This window comes from Carassius auratus, chromosome 14 (assembly GCF_003368295.1).
Source record: "Carassius auratus strain Wakin chromosome 14, ASM336829v1, whole genome shotgun sequence".
NCBI lineage: Eukaryota > Metazoa > Chordata > Actinopteri > Cypriniformes > Cyprinidae > Carassius > Carassius auratus.
The window spans coordinates 15,939,725-15,961,267 of record NC_039256.1 but is presented as its reverse complement, the minus strand read 5'-3'; the positions used below and the strand labels follow the sequence as shown (position 1 = coordinate 15,961,267).

The following is a 21,543-nucleotide window of genomic DNA, read 5'->3' as shown; positions in this document are numbered from 1 at the left end:
GGTTATTCACACCGAATGATTTGATTTATTTAAGAGAAGTGAAGCAACAAAAACTATTAAAGCAAATATTTTTAAAACATTTTTTTTTTAAACTAAAATTGATAAGTGTCCAAATTCTCAAAGAGTTACTTTAGGATCATTGAGATGCTATTATAGTTTTTATTTATTGGCATTTTTTATTTTATTTTATTGGTTTTTAATATGTCTATATAGTTTTTTTTGTTTGTTTTTTATTTTATTTTAGATTTATTTTATTACATTATTAAAATTATGAAATTTTGAAATGCTGCATTGGCAACTAGATTAAATAAAAGTACTTTTTAATATTATATTTTATTTCAGTTGACCTTTATTTTTTATTTACTTTTCAAGGAATTAACGTTTAGTTTTAGTGAATTATAATAATATATGGTAATATTGATAAATAAGAGACTTGTAGCACGAGATCACACCAGTATTAACCACAAGGTGGTGTTCTGTTCTTAGATCCCAGCCAAGTGCTTAAAAACAAGCTGTGTTCCTGAGAAATGAGACAGAAAGCAGAACAACTCCCTGAAACTTTATCTTATTTCTGTTTCAGTCTTGTTTCTCAATCATCTGTCAAGCTGTTTCCTTTTCGTGTTTGTTTAATTAAAAACTATTTCTATACAGGGGAAAATCATGGATGATTTAAGTAAAGAGGATTGATTTTAGAAAAGCTTTAGGGTAGTTTTGTAATTATGGGCCTCTAGCAAAGTATATCTGAGTCCAGTGTATTATTAAAATATGGTTTGTGTTGTTAGAGTCGGTGTGTTGCATCTCTTTTATACAGTCTATGGTTGCATCATACGCTGGGAGTTGCAGGGCTTGGCAGCATAGATAAGATAATGAGTCTCTCTCTCTCTCTCTCTCTGTGTGTGTGTGTGTGTGTGTGTTTGTGGAAAGACACAGTGAGGATAGGATTGCACAGCTATAATGCTTTTAACAACTTGCATTGCTTCTCTCATCTCTACAGTTCAATATCTTTCTGTAAATGTCATTCCAGCTGTAGTCATGGACACAACTATTATGCACATCAGTAGTGCACTCAATAAAAACATACAATAGATTAATGCATTTTTTTAGTCAGATGCATACAGCTATGCATTATGCACAACACCTGCATATAAAAATATGTGATGTAAAATTAACACAAAAGAACTCTCAGAAACTTGGTAATTTTCTAATCACACACAACCAGCAGCACTAAAGCGCGATACGTATTTGCATGTGGCAGCTTAAGTTTCTTTTCTGCCTGCTTCGCCTTTAAGAAGCAATAACGAAACAACGAGGAAGTGAAAATGAAATCGAGTTTCGCATTTCAGTCTGCAGCCAATGAACAAACCAGCGCAAAATCTACTATGGCGAAGGTTTAGCTAATGAATATTTAGTAGGTTCGTAGACGTTGCTCGGCGTAAAGTCTCCGGTATTTTATTGTTTTACATGAAGTATTGCGAAATAAACTACACACATAATCAAAGTTGTGAGAGGGAAGAATAATAAAATAAGGTACAAGTGATGTTAATGAAAATAATTATGATATACAATAAAACACCAACAATAAAATTTAATGCAAATGGATTTGAGTTAATTGTATTTAGGCTGTCATTTGGAACAGAAAACGGATTCTTCATACAAAAGCAAAACTCAAAACTCAAAAACAGATCGTTCATTGAAATCCACCCACATTTCTGCTTGTCAGCCAATCAGTGCCCGAGCTTCTCGCTGCGCTATTAATATTCATTAGCTAGGCCTTCCCCATTCAAGGCGTTACTACTCTGACTGCCTCCCACTTTTACTAATATTCACACGCCCACCTACGAAGTTGTCTGTGTGCCAGCTAATCAGCTCGCGAACGTCTTGCCACGTCGTTAATATTAATTATCCAAACCCTGGCCGTAGTAGGATTTGTAAACACGCAGTCAGCTCACTCGCACGCGCGCACGTTGGGGATTTCCACCCAAGCGCTTGTTTCCTTCACTTGTTTTGCTTTCGATCTGAAGAGCGAAATCAATCCCATTTGACTTTTTGTTTTGTTATCGAGAACTACAAATTGTCAAGACTCTTCATACACTCTTTGCTTTTATCCCTGGAGTGATTTCTACGCGTCGCAGGTAATAAATGAAATTTCCGGATGTATTTCTAGGGCTCATGTGTATATAAGTGGATGTTTATGCTGTAGGCCACGGAGTGTTGCTGGGCTGAGCGTTAAATCGAAAGTCAAGGGGTGTTTGGATCCAATGGGAATCAAGGAATGTTTATTTTCACTTTTGAGTTGACTTGACAGCACTATCATACTTATTTGGGGAGGTTGAAGTCAACTGACTTAGTGTACTGCAAGAATGATTGGGACACCGCAATGTAACTCCACCGTAAGTACTGAGTAGAACTAATGAATAACGTGTTCTTCATGTCAAATTATGTTATTTAGACGTTTGTACGGACATGTGGATATTATTATTGCTGTTATTGACTTACATGGACACGTACTGGGTGTAACATGGGCACTGTAATGGAAAGTGTCTGTCATAAACTGGTGCACCAGTGTCTGAATCCGAATTTAGTCTGATAAGATGATAAATATAGCTTCATAATCTTATTACATGATTTTGTGTTAATATAACGCATTAACAAACTGAAGTTAATAGTTTTTATATTATCTTTAGTATTATTAGTATTTTTGGTCAAGTTCAAATCATGATGCTCTATTAAATTCAGGCTTAACAGTGTTATAATGTACACTATGAAATACTAACTTGCCTACGAATAGTTAATGAGAAAGTTGAATAGTTGGTACAAATAGTTTAGATGAGAAATGTCTTCGAAAAACGTGTTGCTTTGCTATAATCTATTAATGTCTAAAAATACACAAACAAATGTCCACACTTAAATATTATATAATAATATTACATATTCAATATGAACATACATACATAGATACATATATGTATGTATGTGTGTGTGTGTGTGTGTATTATACATACATACATACACACACACACACATATATATATATATATATATATATATATATATATATATATATATATATATATATACACTATTGTGTTTACTGAATACTTCAACACTATTATGGTAACTTTTTGGGGGCTCATAATTGTGTCTGTCTGTGCTGTAGTATGCAGTGTAATGCTTGTATGTTGTTGTTCTGTGTTTTGATTGCCTATGTTCGCTCTCATTTCCTAATGGACCATAAAGGCTCAAAGGTCTAAGCAACAAACTGATGATTTTAAAGTGCAAGTTTTCGTTGTGATTAACTATAAACCTTTATATGAGCTCACATTGGTTAATCGCTAACTTGTGATTTGAGGTTTGTGAAATGAAAATGGATCAAGAGACATCTTTCTGTGTCTGTCATGTTGCATGATTGATATTACAGGTCTGACCACATGTACTCTTTGTTAGATAAACTTTCTTGCTCACCACACACACACACACACACACACACACACACACACACACGCGCGCGCGCGCACACACACACACACAAACATCCTCTATGTGTTGTCATTCACGTCTTGACTCACGGTCCTGACTCTTGCTTTCACAAAAGCCCAAATACGAATCATAACCCATAATCATTTTGATTGCAGTAACTTTCGGTAAATTGTGAATCAGATGGTCTCCGCTGGAGGTTCGTTTTTAGAAATAGGGTTAAAGTTTGTCATCGTGCTTCCTGGATATTCATAGAGGAATGAACAACCTGTTGAAGGAGGAAAGGTTGCCGTCAAACTTTGACACATTCCAGATCTCTCTCTCTCTCTTTCTCTAGGCCAGCATGCCGGTGGAGAGAATGCGTATGAGACCATGGTTGGAAGAGCAGATAAACTCTTGTAAAATACCGGGCCTCAAATGGGTCAACAAGGTACTGTGACTGTGGTTGTTGAAACTTGTCTTTTTGCAGAATTGTTTTCACTTGCCATGAGCAAGAGGCTATTGTTTGTGAAATATTCTGCCATATAAATGTGAGTTGGTGCACAAATGAAGTGCATTTTAGGTGTGTCTTGGCTTGTGACATGTTTTGCATGTTCTTTGCCTGCAGGAGAAGAGAATATTCCAGATTCCATGGATGCATGCTGCGCGACACGGCTGGGACGTGGAGAAAGATGCGCCGCTCTTTCCGAAACTGGGCCATCCATACAGGTGCAGTGAGCATGCAAACGGTCATGTGTGCCCTTAAATGCACATACAGTATACATGCTGTACAAACAGAACGTTCATAATGTTGGGATGCAGTTGTGAATATTCAAACTAGATCTAGACCAGACTAGATTCAAACTAGGTTTAATTGTAAATCTGTTGAAGTTTGTCACTTCGGAACATTTATTCAGAGATTTGTGCTGCACAAGTGTGACATCATATACCTCTGTAAATAAATACAATTTAAATTCACGTCTCACACACTTCAGTGGCTGAGAACCGCTAATCTGAAGGAGCTGTTGACATGCTCCATTATGGTTGCTAGGGTTTCTAGATGGATTTTAGGGTGTTCTCGGTAGTCACTAGGTGGTGTTATGGGTTGGTTGGTCTCTAGGGTGTTCTGAGTGGTTTGCTTATTTTGGTATTCTGGGTTCGGTGGTTGGTAGGGTGGTTACTTTTTGGTTCCTAGGCTGTCCTGGGTAGTCACTAGGGTTTTACTGGTTGGTTGCTAGGGTGTTCTCTGTGGCTGCTGGGCATTTGCTAGTTGGTTGCTAGGTTGTTTAGGGTGGTTGATATGATTTTGCTAGTTGGTTGCAGGGATGTTTTGAGTTGTTTTTGGGATTTTGCTAGTTGTTGCTAGGGTGTTTTGAGTGGTTGTTAGGATTTAGCTAGTTGTTGCTAAGGTGTTTTGAGTGGTTGTTAGGATTTTGGTAGTTGTTTCTATGGAGTTTTGAGTGGTTGTTAGTATTTTGCTAGTTGTTGATAGGGTGTTTTGAGTGGTTGTTAGGATTTAGCTAGGTGGTTGCTAAGGTGTTTAAGGTGGATGTTAGGATTTAGCTAGTTGTTGCTAGGGTGTTTAGGGTGGTTGATAGGATTTTGCCAGTTGGTTGCAGGGATGTTTTGAGTGGTTTTTGGGATTTAGCTAGTTGTTGCTAGGGTGTTTTGAGTGTATGTTAGGATTTAGCTTGTTGTTGATAGGGTGTTTTTGAGTGGTTGTTAGGATTTAGCTAGGTGGTTGCTAAGGTGTTTAAGGTGGATGTTAGGATTTAGCTAGTTGTTTGATAGGGTGTTTTGAGTGGTTGTTAGGATTTAGCTAGTTGTTTGCTAGGGTGTTTTGAGTGGTTGTTAGGATTTAGCTAGTTGTTGCTAGGGTGTTTTGAGTGGTTGTTAGGATTTAGCTAGGTGGTTGCTAAGGTGTTTAAGGTGGATGTTAGGATTTAGCTAGTTGTTGATAGGGTGTTTTGAGTGGTTGTTAGGATTTAGCTAGTTGTTGCTAGGGTGTTTTGAGTGGTTGTTAGGATTTAGCTAGGTGGTTGCTAAGGTGTTTAAGGTGGATGTTAGGATTTTGCTAGTTGTTGATAGGGTGTTTTGAGTGGTTGTTAGGATTTAGCTAGTTGTTGCTAGGGTGTTTTGAGTGGTTGTTAGGATTTAGCTAGTTGTTGCTAGGGTGTTTTGAGTGGTTGTTAGGATTTAGCTAGGTGGTTGCTAAGGTGTTTAAGGTGTATGTTAGGATTTAGCTAGTTGTTGATAGGGTGTTTTGAGTGGTTGTTAGGATTTAGCTAGTTGTTGCTAGGGTGTTTTGAGTGGTTGTTAGGATTTAGCTAGTTGTTGCTAGGGTGTTTTGAGTGGTTGTTAGGATTTAGCTAGGTGGTTGCTAAGGTGTTTAAGGTGGATGTTAGGATTTTGCTAGTTGTTGATAGGGTGTTTTGAGTGGTTGTTAGGATTTAGCTAGTTGTTGCTAGGGTGTTTTGAGTGGTTGTTAGGATTTAGCTAGTTGTTGCTAGGGTGTTTTGAGTGGTTGTTAGGATTTAGCTAGGTGGTTGCTAAGGTGTTTAAGGTGAATGTTAGGATTTAGCTAGTTGTTGATAGGGTGTTTTGAGTGGTTGTTAGGATTTAGCTAGTTGTTGCTAGGGTGTTTTGAGTGGGTTGTTAGGATTTAGCTAGGTGGTTGCTAAGGTGTTTAAGGTGAATGTTAGGATTTAGCTAGTTGTTGATAGGGTGTTTTGAGTGGTTGTTAGGATTTAGCTAGTTGTTGCTAGGGTGTTTTGAGTGGTTGTTAGGATTTAGCTAGGTGGTTGCTAAGGTGTTTAAGGTGAATGTTAGGATTTAGCTAGTTGTTGCTAGGGTGTTTTGAGTGGTTGTTAGGATTTAGCTAGTTGTTGCTAGGGTGTTTTGAGTGGTTGTTAGGATTTAGCTAGGTGGTTGCTAAGGTGTTTAAGGTGGATGTTAGGATTTTGCTAGTTGTTGCTAGGGTGTTTTGAGTGGTTGTTTCTGTTAAACATCAAAAGTCCAGTGAAGTGTCTCCATGATACTCCTAGAGTTTGAGTTTCATCATAAGTTTACAGCTAGTGATACAATACAATATCAATACAATATAAAGTGGTAGTGACCTGCCATTCTGCATTATCCACTGGCATTGTTTAGGGAAATATCAACCAGGTGACAAACCGGACCCCAAAACATGGAAGGCAAACTTCCGCTGTGCGATGAACTCCCTGCCTGACATCGAGGAGGTGAAAGACAAAAGCATCAAAAAGGGAACAAATGCCTTCAGGGTGTACAAGATGCTGTCATCGTCCGAACGGCATTCAAAGAGAGGTCAGTCACTCACGCATCAGCACTGACACCCTTCATGATGTGCATTTAAAGACATTTCTGTTATGTTTGTTCAGTCACACCTAAGAATGGGATGATCCCACCTAGTCTGCCTGTTATGTTTTTGGGTCAATCTCACAGAAGCTGACATAAGAAAAATATTTGTGCCATATTTCACAGAAAAATATTAGAAATAAATAATTTAACGCTTGAATAACTGAGAAAAAAATACATAGTAAGTTTGTATTCATATGCATATACAAGTTTCAAATATGCAGTTTGTTAATAAAGATAAAGTTTTCGCAGATGTGAGCTCCAGGATGTCAGCAGACGTTCAGCGTTCATGACCCTTCTGAGAGCTGCCTTACTTTGTGTGTGTGTGTGTGTGTGTGTGTGTATTTTATTGACTATACTTGTGGGGACCGAGGGTCTTTTACTTTAATATAAGACAAATGTCCCAATACTTTAACAACCCACCAGTGAAACAGTTGAACCTAGAAATCTTCTTGACAGGTTTTGTGACATCTGCCGTTTTCATACTTTCTGAAGTGTTATTTATTTGCGTGCACTGATCTGGATTTGTGTGTCTGTGTTTCTCAAAGGTAAAAAGAGAGGGATTGAAAAAGAAGAAAAGATAAAGGTATGGACTTTCACGCTTGTGTATATTCTGTTGCTGTTAGAAATGCTCTAATCAAAACAGGTTATGAGATACATCTGACACAGATGTGAATGTAATGTGTTTGTGTGTGTGTTAACTGCAGGCAGTGCGACCATGCCCTGCACCTTCGAGTTGGGAAAACAGTAACGGCTCTTCGTCGTGTAAAACCCCAGTCACAATCAAACAGGAGGCAGATTACTCTGGTACAGGTAGGTAGTTCTTCCTGCTCCACCCTGCACACCTGTGCTCAGGTCACATGAGTATATTCAGGTGGAACCTGTTCTTCACAATCTAGCAAGAAAGGACTTACGACCTGAAATGCTATCTGCTCTATGATTAGTTTTTATCTGTATGTTTTCTCTCAGTGGCACATTTTGTTTCTCTGTTCACCAAAATAGAAAAAATTGTGAGTCATCTATTAAGGCCCTGATATACTTGAAATTGAAATTGCAATTGAAATCGAAATTGAAGCATGAACTGATATGATGTAATTTCGAACAAAATCAGGCCGAAGTGAAGTTCGTTTTGGCAGTTCGAAAAAGATCACCAAAGCGAACTTTCTGGGGGGGGGGGTTCATTTTGGCTCCTAAACACATTCACTTAAACACGTTCTGAAACTCCACCTTCTTTGATGTGAGATCTTTTTCCCATTTTTTGGTTATATTATTATTACAAATTAAGCTGTTAAAAGATCTCTCAAGTTTATTTTAGGATCCTCTTCAAAAAAGCATGACTTGTGGTTTGAGAGAATATGTAAAAGTCTTTGAAGCACAACAGCAGTTTTTTCTGTGTTCCTCAGCCACTTATTGCAAATACCCAGAATTCTTCAGGCTTCGCTCAAAAACAACCTGAGTTTGTTTTGCTGTGCCTCTCCTATCCTAATTTAACACATGCATCACTTCACAGCTGTTTGACTTTCTCTCACATTGCTCTGCCTTCACAAATCTCCAAAATCAAAACCTTTATAGACGTTATCTACTCATGACACTGAATTTGATCAATAGAGTAAGTTTTGTTCCTCATACCAGCAGCCGTGTTATAACACCTACACATGTAAACCCAGTGAGTCACAGTGCTGTCGGTTTGAGTTAGAAAAAGCCTTTTGATTTGCCTACTATTGAATTGTATGAATGGCTGGCGTTAAATGAACAGTTAGTGACATAATGAAGGAATGGTTTTGTCAAAGGTTGTGTCATTGGAAATTGTGGAGGTCGAATTATGGGTTATATTTCTCCCCATAAAAAAAAGGAAATTATATTTGCTTTAAAGAAAAAATTTGAAAACTATATAAATTCATGCAACTTTTCCCCACCAAATTCCCATACTGTAATAATAATAATTTAATTTATATTAATGAAAATTGACAACAGGATAAATCAACATGAATTTAATTAAGTACAACAACTGCTACCACAACATACAAATACATATGTAATATAGGCATGTTCTTGACAGATTTAAGTGCGAGTCTTTTACATTTGGGATGGGATATGATCCCACTGCACCTATCATTCTGTTGTGGACCTGTTTATCCAGATCTCCTTGTTCCTGTGTTTGTTTATTCACGTCCACTGTTCTCTGTTTCCCTTTCAATCTCACTAACGCACTCGGTCGGGGTAAAAGGTAAGCTTTGCCTGTGTTTGCTTTGTTAGTCATGTGGGATCTGTGATGCACATGGACTTGGCAAAGCAAAAATGAACTGCAACGTAATTGATTTACAAAATGCCTTACAGCTGGTTAATTTGTTTTTAACCTTGTTTCCAGTGCATCATTTTATTACGGAGTCATGGGAAATAGAGTTCAGCTTCATGGACCGGAGGGATTGCGTCCAGAGTGAAAAATGACACAGATCTGGCTCAGGCCTCTTTAAGACACACGTTCACTTCCCACTTCACTGTTCTCCATATTCACTCTCTCTTCCCTGTTCTCCTTCCTCAGAGGCTGGTGGGAGGAGCCCAGGGGACGACCACCTGATCATCAACGATCTGCCGGACGTGTGTCAGACCATTGAGGTGGTGACGGAGAATGAGGAGCAGGCCGTGACATCCAGTGACCTGTACCCCTTACAGATCTCCCCCGTCTCCTCGTATGGAGGTTGGCTTGACAAATACTTCCATACTTTAGCCATGACTATATTCACAGTGCAGCATTGCTTTGAGATCCTTGCTGGTTTTGCACTCATCCAGTTACAAAGATGTCGGTTTGAATTTGTCCAAGGCCGGTTCCATTTGCTGAAATATTTTGACTTTTTGATTAATATAAATGTCCAGTCCTCCAAACCATCCTGTTGTTTGCCTTTCAGTGACCAGTTGAAACCGATACAGGCGGTAGATTTGATCTTGTGTGTTCAAACAACAAGCACGACATAACCTCTTTTTTCAGTGTAGTTTTTCTTACTTGATGTATTTTGTTTTTGTATCTTATCTTAAATATCTTCTTGCATCTAGATACATTTAATTAGAAAATGTAAATTTCTTAAGATATTAAGTCTTGTTTTCTAAAAAAAAAAATTAAAATTAATTTAGGCTGTAAACATATTTTAAAAAAATATCTGTCAATTGGAAAAATAATCTTGTTTTTACTTTGAATAAAGCTTATTTTTATTTTTCCACATTGACAGATATTTGTTCTCGTTTCAGGCAATAACTCACTTAATTTAGATTATAATTTTTTTATTTACTTTTTTTTTCTGAAAATAGGACTTGATTGATTGATTTTGATTTAGGAACTTTGGATACTTGTTCTGGAAAACAAGACAAAAATAATGATTAAGATTGTTTATTGCAGTGTAGATAAGGTCTCTTTTTTAGGTACTACACTACAAAAAAGATTTTCGTATTTTTGTTTTACTGTTAAACTATCAATTTTTTTTATTCTATGCATTTAATTGAAAAGCAAAATTACATAAGATAAGAAATGTGTTTTTTGAATCAGTTCTCAAATTAATTGAGCTTAAACAAAATTCCTGCGAGTTGGGTCAGGAAAATATGGAAGTCCATTTGCGCTACTGATGTAAAAATGTAAACAAGGAGTTGCAACGTTTTATCTGACAATTCTGGCTTTTTTTCTAAGAATTGCATGATACTAATATGCAGTTATATATATTTTTTTCTCACACTTGGGAGTTCACAATTGTGACTATTTCTGGTACTAATGAGTTTATATCATGTAAATCTGATAAAAAAAGCCAGAATTGCAAGTTTGAGAAATGTGAGATGTAAACTGGCAATTGTGAGGAAAAAAGGCAAAATTGTGAAGAACACCCCCCCCCCCACACACACACACAATTAGCTTTTTTTGTTTGTTTTTATTCAGTGGAGGAAAAATTCCCTTAGTTTTCTTTCCCCTTTTCTTAACCTTCATTTAAAATTATTTTGGAGAACAAGACTTAATATCTTAATTCATTTTGTTTCTCAAAGTATCCTGATTTAAGAATGTTTAGATGTTTGTACTGGAAAAAGTGAGATCTTGCAGTGTATCTGTTGTTCTTATTTGAAAAGAAAGCGTTCATTTCAGATCAAATTGAAAACATCACTTCTAAAGCATTTAATTTTTTAGCTTGAAACATGCTTTGAGGCATTGAGATCTGTGTAGGCTGCGTGTGTTGCTTGTGTTGTACAACGTCCATTAGAGTTAAGGCTCAAGGACATGCTGTCTGTTGCACGTCGGCTGTACCTCTGTTCTGTAACTAAGCTCTGGCCGGATGGAGTTAATATATAACGGTGAGGTGCGAACACAGTTCACTCTCTCACCTGCATGTGCTCGTCTTCAGAAAGTTAAAGTGTGCCTTCAGTATGTTCTAATTAAAGCATGGCACAGTTCTGCACTTAGCCTATAGCCTATATTGCTACAATGGACTAGTTTGTCCAAAAGTTATTTTATATATGTTTTATGTATGTTATAATTGAAGCATGGTACAGTTAAACACTTATATTGCTGTAATGGACAAGTTTTATCCAAAATTATTTTAGGGCAAGATTTGCAGCTGCAATGCTAAGGTGTTCATTGTAGTACTGTATTTAGTGCACTGCGGCGTGCGTTCAAAGTTTTTGAAGTAGATTGTTAACACATTGCACATTGCGGTTGCCAGAGTATTCTGATTGGTTGCTAGGTAGTTTGCGTATTGGTCTACAAATATCATATAAGACTGAGTTGGCAATACTACTCTCACTACTTAGTGTGTTCTGGGTTGTTGGCAGGACCAGTGTTTTTCTTTTTTAAGCATTATTTCGTCACTAATGTATGGAAAAAATATATATTTTTTTGTGCGCACGATTTACTAATTCGTTTCCTCAATGTACTAAAACGTGCGCATGATTACTATTGTGTTCCTTCGATTTACTATTGCGTTCCCTCGATTTGCTAAATTGGGCGCACGACATTGGGGCGTACATTGAGGGAACAAATTAGTAAATAGTGCGCACAATTTATAAATCGAGTGAACAAAATAGTAAATCGAGAGAACGCAATAGTAATCGTGCGCATCTTTTAGTACATTGAGGGAACAAATTAGTAAATCGTGCGCACAATTTAGCTTATTATTTTTTCCTGTATGTGATGTGCGGGGCTCTGTACTAATGTAGTATTATTTATTGATATTTTAAATATAATTTTTATATTTTAAGTTTTTTATTGGGTTTTTGTATGTAATTTCTGCAGAGCCAATTCTCATTATTAACTAGTTGTTTATTACTATTGTTTATCACTATTAAGTTAACTAGTTAGTTTATTAGTATATTGGCTGTTTATTAGTACTTATAAAAGCATATATTCTGTATGACCATATTCTACATCCCCCAATCCTACCCAACACCTAAACTTACCAACTTTCCTTACTAACTATTAATAAGCATCAAATTAGAAACTTAATGAGACAAAAGTCATTGTTAATGTTTTTTTTTAGCTGGAATTGGACCTTTAAAAGGGAAAAGGGAAGTCGTGGCCTAATGGTTAGAGGGTTGAACTCCCAATCGAAGGGTTGTAGGTTCTAGTCTCGGGCCGGATGGAATTGTGGGTGGGGGGAGTGCATGTACAGTTCTCTCACCACCTTCAATACCACGACTTAGGTGCCCTTGAGCAAGGCATCGAACCCCCAACTGCTCCCTGGGCGCCGCAGCATAAATGGCTGCCCACTGCTCCGGGTGTGTGCTCACAGTGTGTGTGTGTGTGTTCACTGCTCTGTGCGTGTGCATTTCGGATGGGTTAAATGCAGAGCACAAATTCTGAGTATGGGTCAACATACTTGGCTGAATGTCACTTCACTTTCACTTTTCACTTTCACTAAAATAAAGTGTGACTAAATTAGTTCCCTTGTTTTAGTTCAGTTAAAACGAGAGAATAAAGTAGTAAAATGTAGCCACAATTGAATAAAACTAGGGAACGAATAAGTACAGTGAGTCATGATTTATTTAAACCAGAAAACAAATGAGTATGTGTCCACATTTTACTAAAAGGAAGCATATGACAGAATATATTTATTGTACGTTTTCTATGTAGTTCTGTAAGTTTCTCTGTAGTTTCTATATAGTTTTTTAATTTATTTTTAATTCAGTTTTAGTATTAACACATTTCAGTACTTCAACTTAAACATATTTTAAGTTATTTGCCAAAGCAACAATTTGTATATTCCATTTTTCTTGTATTTTATATTTTCTTATTTAAAAATTATTATAGTTTTTATTTTAGTTAACAATAACAACACTGTCCAAAATGTTATGTGGCTTGTAAGATAAAATGTTGAGGACGTTGAAGATCTAGCAGTGAATAGTTACTTACTTTACGATAATTAAACCATTTTGGAGAATTAGCTTGTTCTAATACCATCTCTGGGTTAAGCAAGTAATTCTAAATAAGTTTGTTGTAATGTTTTTTAAGTGAATTGCTATGATGTAGCTAGGTATTCTAGCAGGAGTCTATAATATAATTTTTATTGTAAGTCTATGAGAATTTCTTGTACGTTTTATTGGCTTCGAAGCAAAAACGTGTCTAAACCGTCTAATTGCATGAATCATTCATTGGTGTTTAGTTAGGGTAACCATATGCTCCGTTCATACGGGACACGTCCCAGCCAGGATTTTAATAATTGCCTAAAATATCCAGGTTTTGGCAATTTGTACTATGCAGGTTGTGTAACATTCATGAGAGCTATAAAGAGCAGAGCAGACGGCTCCTTATGCTTTCGAATCGCTTTCACGTGTTTGTTCGTTCATTTGACTTGAAGCATTGTGGCGCACTTTGTTGTTTTTTTTATTTGTGTGTAGTTACGCTTCAAGTCAATCGAACAAACAAACACATGTGCATATTTGCATCGCTTTGATCATTCCCTCTAGATCACACGCAGCCCCACGATTGGTCGATTATGTACAATACCTGCATGTTTTTGGTCATATGTACCCTATGTTTAGTAGAGTTGAATGCTAAAGCATAATACACAGGGTTAGAAGTTTATTCAAATCCTTATAACAAACTGTTAAAACGAGTAACAGTGAATTCAGTTATTTGGGACATTTTTCTCCCAGTCATCTCAATGGCCAAAGTGTCCCAATTTACCAGAATTCCCCCTAGTTATAATTCTTATCTTAGCAAACACCACTAATTATTTGTTTCTGACTATGGCAGAGGCCTGCTCTGAAACACTGCTTCTGATAAGAAGCCATCCAGCTCGCTGCTAAAAGTGTGAACACTGCTAGATCCAAGATTACAGCTAGAACGTTTTTGCATTTGTCTATAAGTGTTCCGTTTCATTCAGTTCCCTCTGGGAGCTAGTTACAACTAAGGAATGCAAATTACTTCCTAGAGTAGAAAAAAACTACTCCTATATATCCTTTATCTGCGGTGTTGTCTGTCTCTTAATATAGTCTGCTCATTGGCTGCATGTGGAGTACTGAGATGAACTCTTGCCATTGTTGAAATTGTGGGGCTTGGCTTATGAAAACTTGTTTTTAGTAGCGTGAAATTTACCGTACAGTAGCACTTGTCAGTGTGTTTGTACACGGACGGGAATGTTGACTCATGTCCTGTTGTTCCGTGTTTTCCAATCAACAATCCTTTTTTCTCAGAAGTCCCTGGGGCTGAAAGCATGTGGTTTATGGCATGAAATGTCATGCTTAAGTGTTGAGTTATTCATAGTAAACACAAACGCAATGCCAAAGCAAACTAGCTGCTGTCTCCTTATATTTCTGATTGATATAGTCTTATCTAAGCAGCTCTCTGTGCAATTTAAAATGTATTTCCTCATCTAAAAAATGTGAAATGACTGGCCCTGAGGATATCTTTCAGTTGTTAATTGGTGCAATCAGTTGAAACTTCTTACGGTTAAATTATTCAAGATGTAAAGATAATTTTTTTTTTTTTAATCTGATGATCTTTGCATTGTTTGATCCACCCATACACGGTAACCTGTCTGTCAGGAAATCCCTGATGAATCAGTCTGACCACTTTGCTTTCTCTCTATCTTCCAGCAGAGAGCGATACAGACAGCGCCAGTGAGGAAGACTCCAAAGAGGTAAGTGCAAAATCCGACAGGTTTAAACACAAAAGTAGATTGTTATTGTGTTCACATCTGAAATTATTGCAGACTGCAGTTTCTGAGGGATAGTGGCCAAAATGAATAACCTGAAAGAAGAGTTCTTTTAATGGGTGTGTCCAAGCAATATCCAGAATCCTTTTGTGTACGTCTGTTTATTGCAGTGGCTTTAGCGGTGTGAGGAACTGAATTGTGCTTCTCGTACAGACGCTAAAGGCCAAAATATGCACTATGCAACAACAAATTACTTGATTACACAATGTTAGAATAGTTTACTTGGAAATTGAAAATGCATGGCCATCCAAAATGAGTTTGTTACTTCATCAGAACAGATTTGAAGAAATGTAGCATTACATCACTCGTTCACCAGTGGATCCTTTGCAGTGAATGGGTGCTGTCAGAATCCAAACAGCTGATAAAACGCAACACAAAATCACAATAATCCACAAGTAATCCATCCAGTCCATCAACTAACATCTTGTGTCCTATATTCATAACATTGTTTTTACCAAGTGAAAAAGATGTCTCCTCTGAATAAGGAGCAAAATATGCCCAGATCAAGCACATTTTGCACAGGAGTGAAACAGTCCAAAACAGCATTAAACAAATGTGGCAGTGGATTTTGATGTGAGAGAACAACAAGAGATGGACTTTTTAACCTGAGGAAGCGTTGTCATGGATTATGGACTTATTTTTTTAATTGTATTTTTGAATCAATGATTTAAGGTTAAACACCTTAGTAATGGATTTATTTCTTACAAACAAGCAGCTTTTCACTTTCACTTAATACAGTAGACTCATTGTGCGGATTACTTGTGATCATTGCAATGTTTTTATCAGCTGTTTGAACTCTCATTCTGGTGGCACCCATTCACTGCAGAGGATCCATTGGCAAGCAAGAGATGTAATGCTACGTTTCTCCAAATCTGTTCTGATGAAGATACTAACTCATCTACATCTTTGGTGGCTTGAGTGAGAGTAAATTTGAAGACAATTTTTCATTTTTGGGGGAACTGTTCCTTTAAAAGTAGTATGTGTTGCATTCTCAGCCACAAGAGGCACTGTCATATAAACTGCTTGCACCTGTGCTGACTTTCAGGTCAAATATGGCAAATGCAACAGTTTGAGGAGAATCTTGCTGAGCGAGTTACTCTTTATATGTTTATAGCAGCTGCCTGAATAGCAACATTCAGTTTAGTGGCTCAGACATTTAAAGGAAGCTCTTTTGTACAGAGGTTTGTTACTGACATAACGCAGATATGCTGGTTAACATGCATGCAGTGCCAAAAATGTGCTTTTGCATGCATGCACAGAGTCCGTTTCTAGAAGAGCGTTGATCCGGAGCATGTGAAGGTATTTTTTTTGTGCATTTGAATTTTGCAGAGCAAGTTTTCACAGGCTATTTCTCACTCCGCGACTCTGAGGGCCAAATATATCAAACGCTGTCAGTGCTTGTGTGCAAGTGTTTTCACAGCCCATTGCAGTAGTAAGATTACAGACTCAAATTTCCTTGATAGTCTAACACGTCTAAGTACTCGCTCACTTTGGCTTTTTTTGCACGATCAGTCCGGCCTGTGATTGCCTCTAGAGATGTCACAGCTGTTTTTGAGTAAACTAGTATCGGGGGCCATTTCCTGAGCTCAAAGTTTTGCATTTAGTCTTGTACAAGCGTGCCAGATTAGATAAATCAACTGTAGCATACAAACTGATACACAGAATATGAAGAAGCATTTTTACTTTAATAAGGAAATGTACGGTACTTGAACATGCTTTGCTACTCAAATAATGATGTAATTATCCATCCTACAGTACAGTTAATTAGGTCAAAGTTTGTATATGCATGAGTCATAATACTTCGGTCAGTTTTGTTTTCTGGAAAAGGGAGACTACATTTCAAATGGCTTTTTCTGCTAAAAGACAAGATTTAAGCCACAGACTTAAAAAAGACTAGAAGCTATAAAACTCAATTTGATTTTACAATAACAGGTCTTGTGATTTATTGTTTCATGCCTGAAAGCTTGTGGCTTTTCCAAGTTCCCGTTTACTAACGCACAGTCTCTATCCACACATGTAAGTTCCAGCATGCATCTGGGTAAAGCTTACATGGTACTCCTCAACCCCCTGTTTTCGGTTCCTTTACCTCAGAACTCTGATGCAAAACAAGACGGGAGGAAAAAAAGAGAAAGAGCAAGCAGTGACGTGACGCTTCTCGCTGATTCCGGCAAATGTGCTGCGGCTTGTTAGAAAACTATTGAAATAGAAAAACAGAGTCTCTGATTCACCCATAGAGTTACTCTAGGCCAGAAGACGGCTGTCAGTGCTGACGGCTGATTCAAATGTCATTTAGGCTTCGAGGGAGGGGAATTTTGCTTCATGGCAGGATATAAACACCCTGAAAAGTCTCTCATAAATTTAACATTGTAAATACCGAAGGCTTTAAATTAGATTGTACCTTTTAGACATGCTTTTTTTTTCTTAGATTATTATACCATCAAATAAATACAAATTTCAATTAAAAAAATAAATAAACAGTAATAATTAAAGTGAAATAAAACAACTTAATATAGTATTTACGATATGTTGTCATGCAAGAATAAAGTTACTTAATTTGTCCAAGAGCAATGAATGATTTTATATTGTTTTTAATCCAAAATGACTGCATATTTTATTTTATATGAATTTTCTATATTTCACATATTTTATATTATTGTTATATTATATATATTGAGCAGATTTTTCTTTGGACATAAATAATATTTTCACATAAAAATAGTACCATCGTCTCTCTCTTTTTCTTTTTCCCTTTTTTTTCTGCAGTATTTTAAATGTAAGAATTTCTGTTTGAGTTTAACGTTAGATTCTTTAAGGTCCTTTTTGTGATAAATTTGCCCTCACGTGGTGCCAGGAAGCCAGCAGATCCTGCAGTCGGACGATAGCCAGTCTGCCGTCGTAATTCTGTCAGTAAAACAATAGAAGCTATTAATAATCATTAATTTTAAGTGCTGTTAGACGGACTGTTTTATGTGCCGGTTATCAGTCTGAACACAGTTGAGATGTATGAAGCACATGTCTTACAGGCAGCACATCATTTTCTAGAGAGAACAATCAAAAGCATGAAGTTGAGTGTCAGAGAGGAAATGCAACTGATGGCGGTGAGCTGTGTGCTGTGTGTGGTGGGGCCCCTGGAGACGTGGGCGAGAGCGCTCTCATGCAATTCGGGATTATCATAATTTGAACACAAGGAAGTGTGTGTGTTTTATGACATGGCTTCAGGTTGTAATTCATGAAAATATATGGTTAGTTCCTGGTAGAAAATTGACAGATTGCAAGTGCAAACTATAACCTGTGCTCTTGAGGAAGACACATAACATCAGCAGAGATTACCAGACTTTTTGTCATGTTTATTTTCATATTCAGGATTTTCTGATGTTGGTTAAAAATGGGATGACATGCAGGTCAATCTTTTTTTTTTTAATGTGCTTTATTTTTATTTGTTTTTAACTTCAAAAAATTCATTTTATTTTCAAATTTGTGTTATTTAAATAATGATTGAGAGAGTCAGGAAGGGATTTCTTTAAAGAAAATCCTTTAAAAAATGGCAAACAAATAAATAATAAACAAATGTAAATAAATGAATAAGAACATTTGATTAAAACAAATTTCAACTAGTTTAACGTAATAATAATAATAAAAGAATTAAAATAATTTATTAAAATGAATAAATAAAAATGTGATTAAGTGTGATAAAGTTAAATGAAATAAATAAATAATAAATACAATTTAAATAAATATAATTATAATTAAAATAGATTAAAATAAATATTATATATACCCTCATCGATAACTATCTTTTTTTTTAAAGCCTTATTTTTATAATGTAGAATTATTTATATTATAGTAATACTATCTAAATCTATTCAGGGCCTGAATTTCATTTTTGAAAATGGGGGGAATTTCCCTCTTATAGGTGACTCTTGTGAGAGGGGATTTTTTTATTTTATTTTTTTTGAGGGTGGAGGGGAGCATTTTTTAGACATTTCCAAAAATATATATTTATCTCACCTAAATGTTAGATCATGCAGTGTATCTTTGTTTTCACACTCGTGCAATTGTTGCACAATAGCTTACACACAGCACAACACAGTTGCTCAAGCAAGTGGCAAAACAATTAAACTACTTTTCTAACGTCATCACAAACATTCTACATTAAAACTTACCACTGACAGAAACACTGTCACTGTCTAATCACTGATGTGGATTTGTTCTGCCCTGCAGCGTATCCAGGCCGCTCTATTTGGACATGAAGACAAGAAGGTGAGGATGGCGCTGCCTGGCATGTCCACTTTCATTTCTGCCGACAAGACCAACTTCAAGATAACCACTGTCCGAGAACCCGCATCTTCACCCTTGCACGCCCCCTTCACTGGTGGGCCGACCTGGAGCCTGTTAAACACCCCTTTGCCCTCGTCCTCCCACAGCCCCGGACCCTCCAGCCAGCTGTCGGCCCACGAGAAGCGTGCCAGTGTCATCATGAAAACCTCAGACGTGTCCAAATCCTCCGTCAAGACTTGCTGATCAAACATGCACGTGACGTCCAGCCGGACTCGTCGAGAACACTATCATTGCCTTTGATAAAGGACCTACGAGCTCACAGGACAGCAATGGACCACCCTATGGGAGGTTGACCCAATGCTCCCTGGCAGGAAGTGACACGTGAGCTGAAATTCAGGGAGTTTTTGAGTGCAGTGACGTGTATCCGTAAGCTGCTGTAGTGACCCGCAAGCCATTGTGAATGTGTATATAGTGGGATCATTGCCTAATTGCCTTTAGTCGCCCGAGCACCTTATGGATGAGCACTGGCTGCCATAATCAGTGACTTTTGTAGCTCGCAATCAAGGATAGACATTTTTACAATAAATGGCATAATCTTAACTTATCTAAAGGACCTTCATTGTGAGCGAATCCATTTTTATACCTTAGGTATCTTTATGCAATGGATAGTACATACCATTATACATTAGGAACCCTGTGATGTAAGAAATCCTGTTGTGAATTTGTGTCAGTTTGTGGTTTTTTATGACGAAACGAAGCACTTGTTTTTATGATTTTCTTTTTTATTAAGAAAGATGTAAGTTAGAACCTTTTAAAGTGTCTTATTCTTCTGTATATGTGAATGTAAAGATCTAATGTAGTATGTTCTGCTTGTCTTGTGTCTACATATGTTCATTTGAGTCCCAGATAATGTGTGCAAGGATCTTTATCACATTCAAGGGCTTCTTTAATGATTTCCACAAGATTTTGGTGTATAACAATCATGTGATCATAGGAATAAATGATAGACACTGTTTGTGTCCGATTGCAGTTGGTTCTGTGTCATCTGTACTTACAAAACTGAACAATCACACTCTATTTTATATTTCAGCGCTTCACAGTGAGTCATTTTCCATGGTTTCAGTCAAAATCTGCTTTTGTTTAGTTTAAATGTTGGAAAGCAACTTATTTCCCCCTTCGTTTCTCTCGTTTAATCTCTAGCTCTCTTTTTCCTATCTAGGGATTTAATATGGTGATACATCTTTCCACTTTCAGATATTTGTAACTGAAACGTGCGAGACTTCCGGTCTCATTCTTCCTGTTATTTTACCTGTACATCACAGCAATTCTGCTGGATCCAAATTACTTTAAATTCGTTATCATAATCATAAACACACTAATTTGTAGCGCAAATAGTATGAGGCCTACAGTTTACTGCTCTTTGTCATTGCTCTAGTTATTTATATAGCATCTGTTTAACCGAACGTCTCGCACATTTACATAAAATAGCTTCTTCCTTGTAGCAAAATAAGGTGAACACAACAAGCCTGACCTGGCTAATAAACCAGACAAAATTGCGATCGTAGGGCAAATAACCATGTCCATGTAGATGATAAACAGAAACATAGCTCCCTCTTGTGTCACATTTACCAACAATCTTATATATTACTAATACTAATTTTTTTTAACCATAGACAAAGTTAAACGAATCTGCCACATAAACAACATTTTACATTGAACTGGATTCTCAGCATGAATGAAAACATGAATTCTGGGGCCCGTTCTTCGTACGTCGCTAACTCAGTTAGCTGGATTTGAATGTTGACGATTTGGCGTGATCTTGGATCATTTGGTTCTTCGAAGCTCATCCCGGAGCTGCTGTCATAGCAACAGGTCAGTTATCTTAAACCTGCTCGGGAGCAGCTTATTTCATGTAAACAGGATTAGATCGCTTCTTTTCAACCAGAACTGATACTCAAAATATGCCTGCTACCACCGCTACTTTATTACAAGAGTATCGTACTGATCCAGGGACAATAATTATAAATAATAATCATTAAAAAAATTATTTAAAAATAATATAAAAATGTTGTGTAGTCCATAACAGCCTACTATAGACACAGCCAGTTTTACTCACTGAAATATTTATTTGTCATAAAATATTACTTCATTATTGTTTTAGAGTCTTACACATGCTATACAGATAATAGAGTCGTGCATTATTTTGAGTGATGACTGCTATTATACGAGTGGCTTGATGGAGCGCAGGAGATGC

At 36.8% G+C, this 21,543-nt stretch overlaps 1 pseudogene; it reads left to right on the top strand.

Annotated features, from left to right (window-relative positions):
* The first annotated feature begins 1,949 nt into the window (after positions 1-1,949).
* On the top strand, positions 1,950-19,880 carry LOC113113798 (interferon regulatory factor 2-like; annotated as a pseudogene).
* Positions 19,881-21,543: the final 1,663 nt, after the last annotated feature.